At 41.6% G+C, this 19512-nt stretch overlaps 1 protein-coding gene across 6 annotated transcripts in view; it reads right to left on the bottom strand.

Annotated features, from left to right (window-relative positions):
- The window catches only part of LHFPL2 (LHFPL tetraspan subfamily member 2), a 184270-nt gene that overhangs the window by 90654 nt on the left and 74104 nt on the right, over positions 1-19512 (bottom strand). For 4 of the 6 annotated variants that reach the window (XR_013167146.1, XM_077139347.1, XM_077139348.1 and 1 more), the window contains one exon: positions 4236-4306. The gene's annotated coding sequence lies outside the window, so the exon portion shown is untranslated. Of the gene's footprint in view, positions 1-4235; positions 4307-9616; positions 10117-18102; positions 18695-19512 lie in introns of those variants that run through there. The other 2 variants (XM_077139350.1, XM_077139349.1) reach the window with 2 other exon arrangements.

Below are 19512 nucleotides of genomic sequence, written 5' to 3'. Positions count from 1 at the left end.
ATGTGGCGCCTGCTAGCTGTGGGGCTGACAGCTGGCAGCCCTGGGTCTGCCTCCTGAGAAAGCCAGAGGGAAGGCCCAGCAAGGGGGGCCAGGCCGGGGCCTCCGGCTTGTGCTAGGGCTCAGGTGATTCTTCTCCTGTCTTTTTTTTTTTTCTTCCCAATTTTACTGGTTTTGGAAAGAACAAATTTCTCCAAATTTGTTAACTGGTGAAATGCAAACAAAAACTGTAAACAAAGGGAACAACACTTTCATAATCTATTCTTCAACAAACCATAAGGAAAAAAAACAGTATTTTGCTTTATAAATTAGAAATTACCCATTTTTTTCAAGGATCTTCTAGATCAGCACTGTAAAATGAAAATATTAGGCAAGCCATGTTTGTTATTTAAACCTTCCGCATAGCAACACTAAAAAGGCAAAAAGATTAATTTCAATATGCTCAATGTAACCCAATATATCCCAAATATTATCATTTCAAAATATAATAAAAAAATTAAGAATGAAATATTTTACATTCTTCTTTCTCAGATTAAGTCTTCAAAATCTGGTGTGTATTTTGCACTTATAGCACATCTTGATTCAGGCACTAAATTTTCACCAAAAATTCTTGATCTGTAGACTTTACAAAATTTACAGTTTAAAATACAGATTCACATACCCAAGTTGTTACAAACACACTTAAATGTTCTCCAAAAACGGAATCAACTTATGAGTTTTTAAATTAAAATATTAAGTCTAAGTAAATAAAAATTAAAGCACTCTTGGCTCGGTCGCACTAGCCAGGTCTCCCTTGCTCAGGGGCTTCATGTGGCCAGTGGCCAGTGGCCCAGCGACACGGCCTACAGCACAGCTCTGCTACTCCTGTCCGTTCCAAAGATCTCCCCAGGTGGGGGAAGCCCTGCCCCTCTGCTAACTTCCGCAGAAAGCCCAGGAAGACAAACTCTCACTGCTGTGCCCTTCCAATGAAGGAGCTACAACTGGCAGGGCATTCAGGAAAATGTTGATTTCCCTGGTCCAAGTATTTTTTCAAGCCAGATTACCTGCCTCCCTTTTTTGTGTCCTTGCAGACGTACCAGCATATTTACTGAGATCTGCGAGGTGCTGCCTCTATGCTCCCCACCGCCCATACAGTGCGCCACGTAATCACGCAGGAACCGCGTGTCTCACCTCAGACAGGTGAGGGCCAGCGAAGGTGTTAATTTGTTGAGGGTCATGCACACAATTATAAGGCACAGAGCTGAGATTCAAGCCCAGAGAGTCTGACTAGATATTTTTTCATTCAGTTTTCAAAGTCTCCTCACAACTCTCACAGAGTGGGCAGGGCAGCAACACAGCAGGTATTAGCTTGGCACTTTACTGATGAGGCACAAGAGGTAAGAGATTTGTCCAAAGACAGACAATGAGAGTCCGCAGAGCACTTCTTCAGATTCTGTCTGGTGTTCTTCGTAAGTCACCCCATGGCAGGGAGCCGGGCAGGGGATACTCACTGCTCTAAGCATCACACAGAATTTCATCTTCACCTCCTCTCATCTTCCAAAACACCCTGCAAGGTAGATTTGTCCACAAACGAAGAAAATGGTTGTTCCACGAGGTAAAGAAATGCACCCTGGGTCACAAAGGCACCTCATGACACAGCTGGCGTCCCAGGAATCGGTGCAGCAAAGGTAAAGGACCTCAGCCTCAGCCTGCACTGGCCTCCCTTGCTGAAGAGACCCTCCACAGAGCTGAAAAGAGTGATTGTGCATAACAGAAAGTAGGATCAAAACTCTCCACATTCAAACTTCATGGCAACGTGAGACAGAAATCCTAGAATGAGCTGAGACTCAGCATCAAGGGATTGAGAAAACCTTCTTGGCCAAAAGGGGGAAGAGTGAAATGAGACAAAGTGTCAATGGCTGAGAGATTCCAAACAGAGGGGAGAGGTTATCCTGGAGGTAATTCTTACGCATTAAGTAGATATCACCTTGTTATCCAAGATGTAATGGAGAGGTTGGAGGGAACTACCTGAAAATGTAAAGCTATGTTCCAGTAGCCATGTTTCTTGACAATGATTGAATAATGATAGAGTTTTCACAATGTGACTGTGTGATTGTGAAAACCTTGTGTCTGATGCTCCTTTTATCTACCTTGTCAACAGACAAGTAGAACATATGGAATAAAAATAAGTAACAGGGGGAACAAATGTTAAAATAAATTTAGTTTGAAATGCTAGTGATTAATGAAAGGGAGGGGTAAGGGGTATGGTATGTATAAATTTTTTTTTCTGTTTTCATTTTATTTCTTTTTCTGAATAGATGTAAATGTTCCAAGAAATGATCATGATGATGAATATGTAACTATGTGATGATATTGTGAATTACTGATTATATATGTAAAATGGAATGATCAAAATAGGAATGTTTGCGTTTGTTAATGTGTTTTTTGGAATTTAAAAACTCTCCACACTCAGACACCACTACATCAGAACGGCTGTTCTCTTATCTGTGTAATGTGGGAAAGTTTTACTGAATTTTATGGGATGAATTCACAACTTAAAAAAAAGACACAAAGGGGCTAGTTTTATAGGGTTAATCTTCAGAGGGAGACTTCAAGAGAGAACACAACGTGGCTCCTGAAAACACTGGGAGGGAAGAACCGACTGTTCCCCAGAGGAGGTGAAGCAGGCCAGCTTAGCAGCAATGCAGGGTGCCAACCCACAGGGGATGAGCCCATCACTGGAATACATGGAAAATAAGGTGCCACTTAGCTCAGGTGTCCACATGTGACTCCTCACATAACAGGGGGCATGCCAATCACTCCAATTTCCATTCAGGTAAGCAGTGCCTCTGCATGGAAATGAATAGACACCTCACCAGCACAGACCTGTCTCTGTTAAGAATATTTCCATTCATAGAACTGCATGAGCAAAATCAGGCCCCATGACCCAACCCAATGCCACCTGGCTGACAGGCATCTAACATTTTGGAACTGAACAATGCATTGCAGAGTGTTGCTATTACCCAATTTTAAACAGTTACATAAACATCCAAAAATCACATGCAATAAATCCCTCATTTTCAACACACAGGAAAAGGTATTTATTTTTAAATTAATAATCTTTATTACCAGGAAATCAGTTTTACCCACCCCCCACTAAGTAAATATTGAACAAATAGTTAAAGAGTATCCATTTGGAAAGGCGGCAATTATTAGCCTGCTCAGACACCCACGTGTCAGCCCTGGCTTTCCCCTGAGAATGAACTTGGCTTAAATGATTTCATAACTCACAAGTGTTTAGTTAAGGTCCTTAAGTAAGAACCAAAATTCCTAATCTAACCCAAACAGTAGTGGTTGTTAGAACAATTTAATAACAATTGAGGCATCAAGAGTTTGATTTATAATAGAACAGAAATTTTCCCTTCACCAGAATCTGCAAGCTAAGAAGAATCACCTTTCTACCAATGAGAAGGTGCCTGTAAAGACGCTCTGTGCCTGAGTAGGAGGCCAGCAGATCCCAAATCCATACCAGGTACTCGGCTCCCCTGGTCTGAGCTTCAGCGTCAAGCCTGTAACAAGCCCCTAGAGAACCCGAGCTCAAAATGAAAACAGGTTTGGCTGAAAAGGCTTTCTCTCTTGAAAAACGTGCTGGATCGAAGTCTTTGGGGACAATTCTTTAACCTTCCACTGCCTTGATCTACTTGAATGCATGCTGTAGATTGGTCGACTCCTAATACTGTTACTAATATTTTCCCAAAGTGAACTTTATAAAATGAAATGTAGAATTAGCCACAAATGACCTACTAGCCAACTTGTTTTTCAACTTTTATTCAGGTAATTCCTCTACCTGAGCCATCACCACTAGTAAAACTGGGTGATCTGAATATCCTCACTACATCCCCTTTCTGAGAGAATTGCTAACAAACAGTGAATGGGCCCATAGAGAAGCTCAGAAGAAAAGAAGAACTTAAAGTTGACTATCTCCATTATAAAGGGCTCAGAAACGTGTTTCTGAATGGTGGCAGAGCAGGGCATGCCAGAACTGAAGCATGGAAATTACAGCATTAAATTCATCACCATTTATGAAACTTCACGAGGTTCTATCTTCATAGTGTTTCTAGCCTAAAAAAACTAGTGTTTCCCACACAGGGTTCAAAGTTTGAAACACTGCACCTCTTTCAAGAAATGAGTTGCTACCCACCTGGAACATATTTTCAAAGAATCCCCACAATAAAAGGCATCTGATTTCATTTACTTACCTATTTACGCCACAGGAGTTCTGGGCAGTCTCAATGAACAGCTTCAGAAAAATGCCACCTGGAGAAACAAACTGAACAAAACGTAAGATTTTTTTTTAACATAAAAAGAACACTTAGCATGCAATTTTTTTTTTGCCTAATTAATATATGTGATGTTTCAAATATGTGAAACATCACATATATTTCACATATTTGAAACATCACATATTCGAAACATCAACTTGCTTTTACAACGTAACCACTCTTTCCCTGGAGTACTGATGTACTACTAATGCACTGATGAATGAGAAATTAAAATGGGCAGTGGTCAATGTGCAACCCACTAAACATACACCTAATTACACCTTTCATTTATTTCCCCTGACAAAGGGACTAACTGTAAAATTTTTGTCCTTGAGGGCACTTTATGAACAACCACAAAAGGTTCAAATAATCCAGAAAAAAATTAAATTAAAATTTTAAATTAATAGCCATTGACATTCTAACACAATGACACAGATGCTACAAGCTTCCACACTTATATTCAGATAAACTAGTTTAAAATCAGCAGCATCACTGTTCATACAAATCGTCCTGAGGTTGAAAGGCCAGTACACAGCTCAGAGGCTCCTCTATCTAAAGTAATTGTTTTACTCTAACTTGAAGCTACTGGACAACAGTCTTTAGGTTTCACTTTATAAAAAATAAATACAGGAAAGAATTCTAAACTCATAAGATCCTTTGTTATAATAGCTTAGGGAAGTTTTATTATTATTTTTTTAATTCTTTGTATGTAAGTTCATTACTAGCTAAATTCCAAGTACTTCCCACAGTTTTACTTTAGCCCTTTACGGGAAATCATGGTCAGTATTTTTATCTGGAAAAGACCTCTGTGAAATAAGCCACTAGGATTATTATGAATGGGTCTATTATAAACAAAATTCTTGATTCACATGCCATTACTCCTAAAAGCTAAATGAGCCATAAAAATACCTGAATCTTAGCACAGTTCAAAATCAAAGGTAATATTTTTTTAAATCTTTTTTTCTTTAACATACAACACAAGCAAAGCACTGAACAATCTCAAGACCCCAACTCTAATAGAGAAGGCAGAATTGTATCCTGATTCCCACCTAAAGCTTTCCAAACTCCCAGTGTGAGGAAAAAGCACTTCCGACAATAAATAAATCTGACCTAAAGTTCTGGGGGCGGGGAAAGCATTTAGGAATGAAATCACAATGTAATGATTAAGTTTTTCTGACAGGGAAGTCACATCTTATGAAACATCCAAAGTGATCTCAACGATAAAACATGCCAGTTCTGTTACTGGATGTAGCTGGTAAATAGGGTATCACCGTTATTTTTATTTTTTAAGGTATAGCATACTAAACACAGGTTAAATCATGGAGCCCTCAAAAGTATGCATGATAATGAATGTATGGGGCATTAACTTGAGGTACTGTTCTAAGTTCTCCACAGGAAATAATTCGGTTACTTACTTCTCACTAAAAACCCACAGTAGGTACAGCCATCATCCCCATTTCCAAAATGAAGAAACAGACACAGGGAGGTTTAAAGAACTTTCTGAAAGTTACATGGCTTGAAAGTCAGAGATGCAGTCAACATTTGAATCCCCATTCAGTATCATATTTAATCCAAACTATACAATGAAGACAGGGAAGAAAAACTTGAGCTCCATTTTAAATGTGAGGGAATGGAAATCCTGAGAAGTAAACACTGACTTCCCCAAAGTCACTCTGCTTCTTAGTGAGAAGGTCAGGAAAAGAATCCAAGACGTCTAACTCCAAGGCTTATGTGCTTTTTTATTTGTTTGCTTTTGTTTCCAATTCTGTTAATCAATATGACAATGTAGAGCGTGTGTCTTACCCTTGATCACTAAGAAGACAGATGCTTCAGGATCCTTTCAATGGGTATGGTAGTTGCAAAACATCAAGTATAAGTATGGCACACATAGAAGTATCGTCATGCTACTATATCACCATTTTTCCATTTCCTTATGTGCAATTTTTTTTTTTTACCTACTGGCTGTTAAAAACACAGGGTCTTAAAATTAAGAAATTTAGAAATATTTGTTTTTATTATTTATCGCCCTGTGGTTTTCATTTTTGTATATTAAAATGTTTGGTTTGACTTCTGAATTATTTATTAGCCTAGTAAACACAGGTATTGTTTATTCTGGCAAACATTCTAAGTAAAATTAAACTACTGTGGTTTTGCACATTAAGGAGTTAAAAAGTTTTACTCCCCGTCACCCCCTTTGAGTAGTATGCCCTCATACTGCACTTCCGGAGAGCAGGAGCAGAAACAATAGCTGCCTTCAGCCCTAGCCCAGCGCCCATGCGATAGGCACTGTGTTATTTATTGAATTGGATTGCCAAAAACAGGAAGCGGAGTTGCGAGACCCGCTTCTTAGAAATACACATTTCTAAGGCTTGAAATGCACTGATTTGAATTGTTTCAAAACTAGAAGCAGGGAGCGGAAATTACCTGGGAAGTTACAAGGCTAAATTTCAGTCAACTGAAGAGAGAACTTTGCAATAGCAGAGCTGCCTCTTCAGTGGTCCAGGTGGAAGCTGGGGTGGGTTAAGAGGAAGCTGCTCACAGAGGTCACACAGGGGAGAGTCCTGACAACTGTCCTCTCCCAGGGAGAGTCCTCCCGTGACTCTTCCAGGAGCCCTGCCTGACATCACTCACTATACCCACCCTCGATGAGAATGGAGTTCCTGTGGCAGAGCACTATATAAATCACTCCACACTTCCAAGTTCATCTCCTTTGATCCACGCTATAAGGAGAAGCAGGCTGCAGTGAGGATGGGGACATCACATATTACTATTTTACAGACTGGGAATTTGAGCAACATAAGCTGAGTCACACAGTTGGTAAATGCCAGAATCTGGGCTCAGACCTAGGATTTCTCACTCAAATGTTCAGTATATTTCCGGCTAGGCAATACTGCAACCACCAAAACACAGTGCTTTTCAACCATTCTACTTACTCATCTAGGATGGGCCCCCAAGACTTGAAGCATGGAGGGGAATTCCACAGGAGATTAGCTCAAAGCAAATACGGTAAGAACTCCACTACTCTCATGAACAACCCTTCTTATCACATGAACAAGGGATCTTATATTTCTGGTAGACATTCTAACTATGGCTCTGTTTACATGAGTCAGGCTAAAGGAATAACTGTCCCATTCCTACTACTTTTCTGTGTTCTGTTGATAAAACAAATGCTTGGGAAAGTTTTTCACATTCTAAGGGGCATCGGTAGCAGTAAAACAAACACAAAGAGCAGTTCCTTCTTTCTTCATCCAAAGCATAATTTGTCATTTAAAGATTAGGCTGGTAGTTAAAAAAAGAAGTCAATGAAAAGAATTGCCTCTATTCTGACAATGGTTCCCAGATAATCTCACACTTGGATCTGACCACAAGAGTTTAACAGGAATGGAGCAGCCCTTGAAGGACTGTCGAATTTTGCAATATCTTCAAGGATAGACATGCGAGTGTCAAATTTCACAAACCTGTCTACCAAGTAGAGGGAGTGGCAGGCTGCCAAAGGCAGAACTGTTAACTCATGTGAAATGCTGGGAACCTGAGACTCTAGAATGCCCTGCACTCAGCTCCAGCAGTGAAGGACTGAAGTTCAAGTTTCCAAAGGCCTTACAGACTAGAGGCCAAATGCTGTTAATCATGAAAACGTCCTCTTACTTTTAAGGAAGGAGAAAGCACTTGATTCAAATATGACCACATCAACATGAAGTTATCGGAAGGCTACGTTTTTAAACACCTGGGTACAACAGAATAACGGGCCAGGAACAAGCCAAATCCAACTGTGCTGTCTTGTGTTAGCAAAAACACTGCTATTGTTATTCACATACAGCCAGGACCATGTTCATTCACATCACAGTTACGTAAATGTAACAACTTTTAGTTATATGCAGTTATGAGCAACTTGAGAACAAACCGAATTCTAGTTATTCCTTCCCATGTCCCCATACTTCAACAGTGTATGGTCCAGAGTAAGCATTTCATAAATGTTCACTGAACAAACAAATGAATGGTTAACATTAAGAATATTTCCTACAGACAGAAAAGGCAGGACATGGAGAAGAGATAAGCATCAGGCTAACAGGAGTGGAGAAAGTCACTAAGTAAAGATGATGGCAGGAATTCAAGAACAAGAAAGCACAGGAGGAAAAAGAGAAATCAGTAGCGGGGAAAGGAGCACAAGGGAAGGGATGGGGGTTGTCTGTGTATTCATTATGTTTCCCAATGTAGGGAGGAATCTTCAAGTGGGTAGAATTTTTTTCAGCCAACCTCCGTGGAACCCCTTCTGCTTCAGGAGAGCCCTAGAATCTGGGTGGCACAGGAGGGTGACAGGGGCAAGGGTGTATAATTAAAGAGCTTTACAGGCAATTCTGAAAAACACTCCTCTAGATAACAATTACTCTTAATAAACTGGCTCTTCTTCTACCTTGGAAACAAATTTGTGATCATTTCACGAGGCAAAGATTATTACAGGTACTGCTAAGCACCAGCAACGTGTAAACCTCATCAAATATCCCAACTACTTGTCCAAGAATGGGTCATTTAAGATTGACAGGCACAGGCCATCGAGGGACAGGGGTGAGCACAGCTCAAATGGGGAGTGAGTGCCCTGGGGAAACAGGTGGCCACAGCAAGGACCCTGGCCTGTGTGTGCTGACAAGCCCTTTCTCTGTTTGACGTATCTTAGCAGTACACATTCCAAATCCAGGCATAAACTTTAAGTAATAACAGATGAATATTTCTGAAAAACAGATGCCAAGATTAAACCTAGAAAGAAAGAAAGAAAAGTCTGCTAATTAAAAAGATACTCAAACCTAATACATGGACACACACAGGGCCGACATATCAGCTAATAAAAGCCCTGCTCCCCAGCTGTCAATTATAAACCCACTGAGGCTGAGGGAGGAACCTGTTTAACCTCTGTGTGCTTCCAGACACCTGCAAATCTTCAAGGGTTTGTGATCGTGGCAATTAGGAAACTGAGCTGTTATGCAGCCAGCACATTTCCAGGTGCAAGCTGTCCTGCATGCACACAGGTGACACTCACTGGAGGGCCAGGGCTGCTACACCAAGACAGGCCAACTCACTATTTGGGAAATGCTTTTTCTTGAAAGGATTTGCAGACTCTTGAAAACAAAGGAAAGAAACCAGTCACAGAATGGGAGAGTCTGCAGCTAAGCAAGGCTGGTTCCAATGGTGAAATGGATAGTTTGCTTTTGGAGCTCTCCTATCTAAAATATTTCCTTTCTTCATTATCTTACATATGCATACACACATTTATCTGTCCAATGTTTGATACATCTCCAGTGAAAAAATATCTGTTGGGAACCTACTTCCTGCCACGCACTGGGGAGACCGAGCCAGACAAGGCGTTACTGGCTGCTCCGAAGCAGTGTATTCCCTCTCCTGCAGCGCTGCTCAGCCCTCTGCAGCTCTCCTCTGCCTGCATCTGCTCCCTGGTCCTCCCTCCCAGGACTGATGCTGCGTGAAAGACTTGAGAGTCATTGCTGACGCGACAATGCTCTGGGTCACTCTGCTAACTCTTCCTGGAGTACTTATGTCTTAAGTTTCTGTCTACATAATCAAAGCTGTGTACTAAAAAGATGACACCAGTGAGCAGGTAACAGAATTTGGGTGAGGAGGAGACAAAGAAGGGGATCTTCGTTTACACCACGGAGGGCTCAGAAGGCCTGTGCCACTGACAGTAAGGACAGCTGCTGACATGAATTTCAGGCAGAATAAAATCATTCCGAGTGCTAATTCCTTGGGCACCCAACCAAGGAGGTCTTCCTGAGTCCATACTTCTTCATTCAGGAGAGCCACATCATGGCCTTCCCAGCCCTCCCCCAGCAGGACAACCCCCCCCACCCCCATAACACACCCAACTGCCCAATTCCTCCCTTCAGAGGCAGAGTCTGAGACCTGACTCCTCTCCCTCACACTTTCAAGAATAAGAGTCAGACCCCTTCTCAGCAGCACAACGCGGCAGTCATTTTTCAAAACACATAACTGACTGATCTTCTAGCCAAGACGGCAGAGGCTTCCAGTACCTGAATCTTGCTGAGCCTGTCATTATAACCAGAAAAGGGTGAGACGTGGGAAAGGAATGTTCTCAGGGAGGCAGCTGGGGTGAGAAAAACCCAAGGTGTTTTCTCCCATAAATTCTTTTCCCAAGGGCAAAATTCAAAGTCAAGTGAATGGAATTTGTCCTCCTAGAAAACATACCTGTGCCCAGATTACTTTTCCTGAAGTTTGTTGCAAACTCCGCATCACAAGTCATGGTGTTGTACTCACTTCCTTTTGTGGCCTGCTTTGATGCTGAATCGCTGCTGTGTCTCCAAATCTCATTTAGGAGGAGCCAAAGCATCAGCCTCCATAGCTGTTTTGCCTCTAAATTACTTCTCAACTCCATGCACTGAAATTTTGCTCAAGATCAAACTTAACCGCCACCTTCCTTGAAACCTTCTCTGAACTGACTCTTGCCTTTGCTCTCCTCCCATCCTTCCTTTTCTGAGCAGATGCAGACCTCTGGGCACACCTATGTGTTATGACCACCACGTTATGTAAAAGTTAGATGCTCGTCTGACTCCTTGTTTCACATACATACATCTACCCCTGACTGACGTTTATAAGCTGTGGACTGGGGCAACACTACAAAAATGACCACGGCTCCAACTCTGCAAGTGAAAGCATTGCCTCCCTGCTATGTGTGACATGACATCCAGGGGTGAAAGTCTCCCTGGCGGTATGGGAAATGACTCCCAGGGTTGAGTCTGGCCCCGGAATCATGGGGATCAACAATTCCATCCTGACCAAAAGGGGGGAAAGAAGTGTAACAAATAAGGTATCAGTAGATGAGAGAGTTCAAATAGAGTCAAGAGGCCATCCTGGAGGTCACTCTTATGCAAGCTTCAGTTAGAATTGCTACCTATCATAACTTGCCAAACACCAACTAAAACCATTTCTGCCCATCCTAAGGAATACCTAGGGCATTATATAAGATTCTACAAAAGCTCCTTTCACTAGGGTAACTTTCTGGAAACCTGTAACCTCCAGATTGTTTCCTGGATCAGATAAGTCCTGAAATACAGAGGGGCCAGCCTTTTCAGAACATCAACTAGTTCCATTCCCCTATCCCATATTACTGACAGCCCCTTCTAACATGAAAAAGTGAGAATGGCCATAACCCAAATACCCCTAAAGAGTGAGCGAAAGATCAAAGGTGATGGTGGAGTTATACAGAGAAGGGTGGGTTTAACAAATGAGTATGAGTGCTGAATCAGTATATCGATATTTCTTTTAATCTCTAATACCTTAGAGCAGCTAGAAATAAAACCTAAAATTGTGAAATTGTAACCCATACCAAACTCTGAAATCTGTTCTACAACGAGTTGTTGCAATGTACTTGGGAATTTATTGCTTTTTTGTATGTATGTTATTTTTCACAAAAAAGAAAAAAAAATAAGTATAATACAGAAGATAGGATTTAACAAATGAATACGACTGCTGAATCAATATACTGATATTTCTTTGGGTCTCCAGTGTCTTGGAGCAGCTAGAAGAAAAAATGAAAAACTGTGGCACTATAACCCAGACTTTAAAATCTGTTGTATAACTACTTGTTAAAATGCGTTGGAAATTTATTGCTTTTGTGTATATATGTTATTTTCCACAATTAAAAAAAAAACATTAAAAAAATGACCGCGGCTCAAGTCTGACAGGGAAGAACTAACAGAGGATGAAACAGGCCCTCCAAATCACAGACATCCATAGGGCTTATGCTCTCATGTCATTCACGCTTCTCCTCCATCGTCACCGCCTTCCATGACTGTCCTGGCTGAGAGAGCACAGCGCCCCTCCCATCTGACTGGAGCACCCCTCCCATCTGACTGGAGCACCCCTCCCATCTGACTGGAGCACCCCTCCCATCTGACTGGAGCACCGCCATCACCCTTGCCCTGCTTCACTGTGCTCCATCGCTCTCACCACTGCCTGATACACACTGATAGACTGATAGACAGATAAAGAGAGATGGTAGGGAGAGACAGACAGGTAGAGAGAGATATATAGATGAGGCTATAGATATCTATTCTTAAGTTACTTGTTTGTCTGTCTGCTCATGAAGGAAAGGCCTTCAGTCTGTCTTGGTCCAGGCTGTATAGATCCCTAATATCTAGAATAGCACCTAAGACATGGTGAATGCGCAATAAATATCAGTTGAATGAACACACGTGGATAGAAAATGATGTCTTAACCTAGAAAGGGAACCCGGGGAAAACAGATGTGCTGAGAATGGGGAGGAAAATTGGCTCTCCTGGGGTATTTTTGGTTTGAGGCACTTGGTTGGGCTTCCAATGGGCAGCACCTTAGGGAAGGAGTTCAGAGCAGGCAGTACAGTCTCTGAAACCATCAGCATTAGGGAGGTGACTAAAGCCATGAGTAAGGGTGAGGATACACCCAGAAAAGCATGCCAAGTGGGTGAGGGAAGAGACAACGACAGAAAAGTGAAAAGAAAAAAAAAGTAATCCCTACCTCACAGGGCTGGTCTATGTTAGGGGAGGTAATGAAAAAGAGTGTCTCATATCTCCGTATCTTTTCCAGGCTTAGGCAAACCACTCTAGACACAGATGTTCAATAAATGCTTATCAAATGTTGAGCACCTTTTAAGACTGGAAAGGCCACTTTCAGTGCCATCGTCTCTTCACAGTATGTGGACACAAATGGATCTAAGAATCATATATTACACAAAAAAAGTGTTTTTGCTTTTGTAGTTGGGAGTAACTCAGAGCTCTGTTCAAAGATTAGGAGATATTCCAGCATTATCTACATTGTGAAATAATGCCGTGTTGCTTTTTATAATCTAGCAGGGGATAGGAAACACGCAGGAACACAAACACCAGGGATTAGGTATAAAATGAAAAAAACTCGTCCCTACAGGCCCATGAGCACGAATGTCAACCATGGTGTAAGCACTGTAGCTACAGATCTAAAACTGAATCCACAAGGAGAAAACCTTTGTGGCACAGATCTGAGGGCAGGGAGAAAAGTGGCATTTGAGCTCAACTCAAAGGATGAATCAAATGTAAAGGTTCCATTTCCAGATGGAGCAAAATCACTGGTTAGCTTAGGTGGTTAGCTTTGAAGTTTGCAACCAAGTGTAGCTTAACTTTAAAAAATAAGGACCCACCATCAAGGATGATGGAAATGATTGTCACTGTGAGTGCCCCATCGAGGAGAGTGAGTCAAGAAGGAAAGGCCCCGCACCAACCCTGCAGCAGACGGAATGAACGTCCGCCGTAGCTGTCTGCACAGGGAGGGGTTTCCTGGGGGGACCCAAGAGTTTGGCAGGTGGGGGCGGCAGAGGAGGTGAGCTGAGCCCTCTCCCCCACAACCAGGGCAGCCAGAGGAGCTCCACTTCTCTTTTTTTCTACATTAGAATTCCACTTAAAATATTTTTTGAAGAAAACATTTACTGTTAGAACAAACAGTTTGGAGGCCGCTGCTCTGGAGCATTCACCACAGGTTAATTCTGGAGAAGAAAAGCCACAAAAAATTTTAAAATTCTAATCTTTACACCTATGTAACAGCTGACTCCTGAGCATCTTGACAGCGGTGACTGTCGGGTATCAGTGCACACAGTAAGAGGTGTATCTGTTTTCTAAGTCTGTTGTTCAAATTTGTATAATAAAAACAAATACTTTCTTTTTTTTCTTGTATGGGCAGGCACCAAGAAATGAACAAATTTTAATAAAAAAAGTATTGAGATTTTTTCACACTACTTGTCTTTTCTATTTGGTATAGGAAACAAATTATAACTAAATCTAGTTCTTCCCTGGGTAAAGATGAAATCCTACTAAGACTTCAAGTACTACTTCATTTATGCTGAGAAATAAGGGAAGATGTTCCATATTTAATTAATAGAAAAAAAAAATCTTCGTACAGAACAACTGTGTGTTGGAATCATTTTTTTTCCAAGCAATTTTCTTAAGATTGGTGTGCCCTAGTTTTTACAGATGAAATCTAGAGTTTCACATTCTACATACAAAACGGCGTTTCACTAAAGAAAGAAACCAGAACCACTACAGAGAACAATAGACTTTAAGGAGCTAAAACAGAAGCCAACTTCCTCTTCTAATGCCAACGCTTCTCTCAGTTCCCAAAGGAGAGGAAGATTCATTCATGTAGAGAACCACGGAGCATCATTTTAATAATCTAACTTACAATAGGGGATTTCATTTTTGGACCCAAAACACCCTCTCATAGCGGGCAATAAGACTAATTCATAGGGCGCATTCCAGACTTTCCTTTCAGCTGCTGAGGATGTGGACAGGGCACCCTTCACATGCCAAGATGGGACAGCCACGCCTGTCCCTGCTAGGACAGAGGCCCTGCTTGGCCCAGTAGGAAAAGCTGAGTGCGGACATCCTTGGCCAGCCACTCACCCCTCCCCGAGACCCATGGCACAGATCTGAAGGACAGCTGGTCAGGGTTCAAAGTTCAGCGTGGTCACAGGGCCCAGCAGCTAACTGGCCCACATCACAAGGGACCCCTGGCCTTGGCCTTACCATCCCATCCTCTAACCAAATGTCTTAGCTGGCTGCAGATTCTTGAAGCATGCCTTAGATGCATTTCCTAACAACAAAACGAAGTGATGGGATCTGATCTCCTCTAGTGAGAGAAACTGTTTTATTTATTAAGAGCTAACCACCCATCAGCAAATTCAACTGGCAAAAAAAAAAAAAAAATAAGCCACCACCAGCGGAAATGCCTCTCTCCACGAGTCTTCTATAGAAACACCTCACTGAAATCTCCAGAAAACATTTTCCTCACCCACAACTCTGCTGAAGACATAGTTTCGGTTCCTGAACTTTCATTTGCAAGAACTGAGAACCGTTTATGCTAGAACATTCTTCCTTCACACCTTCGGCTCTTGCTGTGCCTCGTCCTCAGCCACCCAACGTTACACCAGTGCTCGCTGCGTGCAGCTCAGAACTGCCGACTTCCAGGGCGGAGCGGCCTCAGAGATAAGCAGACACAGAGTCATCGTTCCACACAAGCGGGCACAGGAGTCCAGAGTGAAGCAGCGTGTCGTCTCAGCAGAGCAGGGACTTGCCGCCCAGGCACTCCTTCCTCGTCCCGCGTTCCTGCCAGCGGATTAACCTCAGGACTCCCGGGGACTCACATGCGTCTCACAAAACACGGGCAGGGAAAGGCGAAGGGGCAACCCCCCCAGAGCAGCTGCAGTTTATGTTTCACATATTAGGATTAAACCTAAGATTTCATTTGAAAGAAAGGATCCCACTGTAAATAAGCAAATATGTCGAACACCACCAAATAGCAGCGCTAACTTCAAATAAAAGGGAAGTTAAAAGAGAACTGAAAACACAGGATCTTGTTTTAATGAATGTTTCCTTTTTAAAATGGAACAAGGAAAGAAAACAGCAGTAAAACCAATGTTAGAGCTTAGAGTTCTCTCCTTTAGTTCTGCCTGTCCAGGAAAACAAAACAAAAAGCAAACAACGACAAAAAGACAAACGGGGAAAAATAAAGGGATGATAATATATTTCAGCTTCTAGGTCCCTGGGAAAGTTGTATGTTCAGTTAATGCAGTGTGGACTTATTTCAAGTCACCAAGGACATTAACTTCCTATTTTAAATTCCTAAAATAAATTTTTATTCAAAAAGAATGGAAGAAAAGAAAGTTTTCTTGAATTGCCTGCAAAAAAAAAAAAAGTCTGTCAATTTTACCTTCTGCTTTCCTGTCTGCTGAGCAACTTTAACAACTTTCAATTTCTCCCATCCCTAAACACATGTCTTCTTCCAGGAGCTCCTAATCCCATGAGCTGTGTCTCCTTAAGGTCAGCAGGAGGGAGGGAAACCGGTTTGCCGCTATGTGGAAGAAGTTCGAGCTGGGTGTAATTTTGTAAAAGAAGCAGACAGCCCTCGGGACAGTGGGACTTCAACAGGTCACCAAGAACTATGTTAACTGCAGTTTGACATTCCACAAAGAACCTTTTCTTTGACTTTTTAAGTTTTGTCATTCTAGGCTCATACGGGAGGCAGATGATTTTAAAATCTTGCTTCAGACAATCTTTTCAAGTTTCTAAAGTTAGTAGTTCCAATGACATTGAAGCAAACAACCTCTTTGCGTTTTATAGATCATTTAATGCCAGTAAAATTCATCATTAGTAATTTAATAGTTTATTACAGGAAGTGCCGACAAACTAAGTACAGTGTTCGGGGATTCTGTAAGTATTCTGTGCTGGTTTGAAACTGCTGTATACCCCAGAAAAGCCATGGTCTTTAATCCTGATTCAATACTGCTGGGTGGGATCTTTTTGATTAAGTTGTTTAGGTGGAGATGTGACTCACTCAGTTGTGGGTAGGACCTTTTGATTAGGTGGTTTCCATGGAGATGCGTCTCTACCCATTCAAGGTGGGGTTGCTTACTGGAGCCCTTTAAGAGGGAACCATTTTGGAGAAGGTGCTAGAGCCCACAGAGCCCACCCAGCCAGAGCCCTTTGGAGATGCAGAAAGAAAATGCCCTCAGGGAAGCCATTTGAAGAAGCCTCAAGAGAAAGCTAGCAGATGCTGCCATGTGCCTTTCCAGCCGAGAGAGAAACCCCAAATGTCATCAGCCTTCTTGAGTCAAGGTATCATTCTGAATGTCTCAGTTTGGACATTTTCATAGACTTAGAATTGTAAACTCGAAACTTACTACATTCCCTTTTTAAAAGCATTCCATTTCTGGTATACTGTATTCTGGCAGCATTAGTAAACTAAAACATACGTCCAGTCAAGTCAGGTCTGTATAAACCAAGTGTCCTCTCAGTGCCATCCTCTGACAAGGCTGAATGTCATGGTCTTAAATGACAACCCCACTCACTCCTAAGTCTCCTTAAGTAATAATATCATACAATGCAAATGAGAGACAAAGCCATTTCTAAGCATGGAGTATAATAAAGGGCTGATTTTCCGTATACTCTAAGGACAGACGAATATTAGCACGCGTTGTTTTACAAACTTGGAATGCTGTAAGAGGTCTATGTGGTCAGCCTCCAAGTCATCTCATTTAAGTGACCTAATTTTTATGTTCAATTTTTTTAAGATCTCCAGGACAGAAATTCCACAATCTCCACTCATAGCCTCTCTGGTGGTTTAATTTGCTTCATAGTCAAAGAGGACGGTTTCTCTCAAATTTTTCAAAAAGTTGCACAAGAGCTAAAGGTATCATTTGAACCCTGAAACTGGCAGCTGGAACAGCACAAAATTGAACAACAGGGTGGGCCACGGTGGCCCACAGAGTTCTCTCCTGCCCTGCCGGAGACCCGGATTCAATTCCTGGTGCCTGCTCATGAAAAAAAAAAAGTGAACAACAAAAACTAGGCTATAGGCTAAACTACAGGCACACTGCAATGTGCCTGGCTTGGTAGAAACAGTTACGCTGTCCTCTGTCTACCAGCTGAGTCCATGCTGCGTTCATGACTCAAGTTCATACACTTAAGAAACCACTCCACAGCTCCTGGAAGGAAAGCTGCACATGTGCAAGGAAGAAGAATTTCCTAGTCATTAGAGAAAATCTTTTCCAGGTCTTCCACACTTTCCAAATGAGGGAAATACATTTTGTTTTTTTGGTATCCTTTTTCTTTTCTATTTTTTAAAGAGTTCCCTGAGCAATATTATACTTAGTTTTCTTAAATTTTTTTAAAAGGTGGCCTTCCACCTTTTAAAGTGAACTACACTCCTTGAAACAAGTCTTTTGGAGATTTCACCCTTAGCCTCCTGGAATTTTTCAATGAAACTCAAAAGAGATGTTTACCTGACCCCAAATGTTATCCTAATGAAAACTTGTTTTCAAGTCTTTGAACTCTTCTCCTTCTTTCTTGTCATGCCCTCTGGGAAAGAAAGACAAGTACAGATATTGGCTTGATCTCAACTGGCAAACACCAAGATAAATGAGTTCTATTAGTTTCTCAAGAACTTGGACAAAATCACAAAGATATTAGTTATGTTCCCTTCTCTGGCATGGTCATTCATGATCCTGGAGGATCAATGGAAAGATAGGAATGCCAGCCCATCATCTTTGTAACAAAAACAAGATGTCAATCACAGGAAGAATAAAAGGACTATTATGGGTTGTTCAGAAGCAATGACAGAGTAGAAAGAACTATGTTATAGGGGCAGCAAGAAGGAAGAGGGAGAAGTACTTTCTGTTCATTAAAGAGCCTAAATAACGCTGAGTCCAGGACCTCTCTCAGCAGGGTACATTTGGGCAGTTTTGAAACTGAGCATCTACAATCAGGGATTAGTTGTCTTCCCTTTTCTTCCAAGAGGGAATGTTCCTGGTATGGAGGCTTTAGAAATTCCATATCAATCAGTAAACTAAATTCTGTTTGAGAAGAGCTTAGGCTATTTTACACACACACACACACACACACAGAGCAAGGGCCTTATGTATTTCAAGGGTTTTTTATCTCAAGAGGGCCTCTACTTGGGACAGGTACTTTCCTCTACCTAGAGATCAAAGAGTGCGATGGCTTGGCTTTGCTGCCAGTTTTCTCTGGGTAATGCTTTCCAGGAATCATTTAGGTACAAGGTTCTGATACTATTCTCACTCCACTCCGCCTCCAACTTCAGGCTCCCAGTAGCACACTTGTTCTTAGCTACCTGTAACAAAGCAAAATTACCAACAACATATGTGACCCAGATACTCAATTCCCACTCCTTGCTCTTTAGAAGCCACAATCTAGTAGCATGGCAAGTGCTTATTCAGAATAGCTGTGGTTCAAACAGAATCTTCTGGAAAGGCATACTTGCTATCAACAGTGATGATTAACTCAGACCCAGAAGTGTAGTTTATTTCCTCTACCTTTTTGAATCTGACTCTGCAAAACAAAGAGATAAAAAATTACCCAGAGGCAAAACAAAAAGACCCTCACCTGGCCTATAAAGTGAACCAAGTTCAGTGATTTCCCTGTTTGTTATAGTCCAGATAGACTCCTATGGATCAGGCCACTGCAACCAACTGGGGCCAGTCTTTCAGGAATAAGTCAAGTAGAAAGACAGATCTATGACAATGCCCAACCCAAGTGCTTAATTTACAGTTGTTGATTGACTGGATTGATTGATTGATTGGTTCGTAAGAATCTTGAAAAACTGTTCTTTGGGATCTCATTTAATGAGAATATTTTTTCATTTATATTTCAGCTTATAATATTTAATCAAGGAC

This window comes from Tamandua tetradactyla, chromosome 21, assembly GCF_023851605.1.
Source record: "Tamandua tetradactyla isolate mTamTet1 chromosome 21, mTamTet1.pri, whole genome shotgun sequence".
In the NCBI taxonomy this organism is placed as follows: Eukaryota; Metazoa; Chordata; class Mammalia; order Pilosa; family Myrmecophagidae; genus Tamandua; species Tamandua tetradactyla.
The sequence above is the reverse complement of the archived record's forward strand: the minus strand, read 5'-3'. Positions and strand labels throughout refer to the sequence as shown.